The following is a 2,036-nucleotide window of genomic DNA, read 5'->3' as shown; positions in this document are numbered from 1 at the left end:
TAACTTTGTTGCATCTTCATCGCATCACAACTTTGCACCCGTCGCTCCGTTTTGGGCGTGTAGCATACCGAATTGTTCGTCTCGAATAGAAAATCATTTCATTCCATTACATCATTTACATTTGAGCTTATCTTGATGCCCGAAATGCTGTTGGAAGAGGGCTTCATAATGTTAGTTTCAGAATCTTATCAGCACGAGCTCTTTTGTCATTTTTGCCATGATTGATGTGTGTATCCTATGGACTTGATCCCTAAATGTGTTTTGAACTAGGCTATGTCTTATTTACCGAGGTTCTTACCATGTATTTTTGTGATCAATGTGGTGACTAGCACAAGCATGCAAACTAGGCTTCGTGATAATGCTGATTTTAGTTCCTGTTCTGCTGTAATTTTGATGCCATGTAAACATGTTGCTACAGAGAGATCCATGCATAATTTGAGATACTTCAGTAAGGGTGTTTTGAACATATGGTTATGCTCTATCCATCCATGGTCCTGGTTGCAATTATGGAGTAGTCTAGCATGTCATTTTCGTGCTCTACTTTTGCTTCAAAATATTTCCTGGCAGATTGTTTACATGTTATTCAATTTTGCCGGGTTTGTTGTAGTTGATCCGGATATGCTATGATGTTGTTTCTTGCCATGTATAGCTTATATGACATGTCTTCTTGATGGATGTATGCTTAGTTTATCATGGGATGCTCTGTAGTGAGTGCATCGAGGTCACGAAGGTGCCTTCGTAATTATGTCAATGCCATGCTTTGTTTGCTGAATCTGTTAATGAAACTTGCTATGTTTACGTGGGTGCCATCATATTTTTCAATCCTTTTTGGCTTATGTTTAGTAAGGGACTTTTGATCTATGCTTTGAGTAGATTCATGCCATGCCTTATTTTGCTATTATAAGTTCCTGTAGCATGTTGATAACCTGCTCTGAACATTGCTTCGTGATGCTGTTTATGCCATGTCCAACCTGATATTTTTTTGCACTTTCACCATGCTTGTTTGGACCTGTTATGATGTGATTTAGCCGTAGCTCAGTGTTCCTCTTTTGTTAAGCATCTCCTGTAGGTCATTTCCATATGGTTTGTTTTTATGTTGGGGTGTTGTAGCATAGTTTCTTGTTGCATTCTAAGTAGCATCGTGCTGTTAATCGCAGCTTTGTGCCATTCTTGTCTTGCTTGCCATTTGCAAACCGTGCATCCGTTTCCGGTGATCTTTATATCAATTTCAACCGAAATCATCTCATCTTTCCAGCGGCATACTTGGTTTGCCAAGTTGATGCCTTGTTCATCATCTTTCCTTCCGAAGCACGCATATGCATTGCATATCACATCTCGCATATCATGACATGTATTGCATCATGTTGCTTGTGCATTGCACCGTGATTTATTGTGGTTCCTTTGCTTGTGTTCTTGCCTTGGGTAGAGCCGGGAGACGAGTACATGCACGAGGAACCTGTTGAGTACGCTAACGAGGATCAAGCCTTCGACAACTCTGGGAACCTTGCAGGCAAGATGACCATACTTTCGATATCACTTCTATCTTTGCTTGCTAGTACTCGCTCTATCGCTATGTTAGCTCTACCTGCCTTTGTTTACCATGCCTACCTATTTCCTTGTCAAACCTCTAACCATCCTTTCCTAGCAAACCGTTGTTTGGCTATGTCACCACTTTTGCTCAGCCCCTCTTATAGCATTGTTAGTTGCAGGTGAAGATGAAGTTTGTTCCTGGTCGGAACATGGATATTTTGGGATATCACAATATCTCCTGTTTAATTAATGCACCTTATATACTTGGTAAAGGGTGGAAGGCTCGGCCTTATGCCTGGTGACTTGTTCCACTCTTGCCGCCCTAGTTTTCCGTCATACCGGTGTTATGTTCCTTGATTTTGCGTTCCTTACACGGTTGGGTGATTTATGGGCCCCCTTAACAGTTCGCTTTGAATAAAACTCCTCCAGCAAGGCCCAAACTTGGTTTTACCATTTGCCACCTAAGCCCTTTCCCTTGGGTTTTCGCGAGCCCAAGGGTCATCTTT

Source organism: Triticum aestivum, chromosome 2B, assembly GCF_018294505.1.
Source record: "Triticum aestivum cultivar Chinese Spring chromosome 2B, IWGSC CS RefSeq v2.1, whole genome shotgun sequence".
In the NCBI taxonomy this organism is placed as follows: domain Eukaryota; kingdom Viridiplantae; phylum Streptophyta; class Magnoliopsida; order Poales; family Poaceae; genus Triticum; species Triticum aestivum.
The sequence above is the reverse complement of the archived record's forward strand: the minus strand, read 5'-3'. Positions refer to the sequence as shown.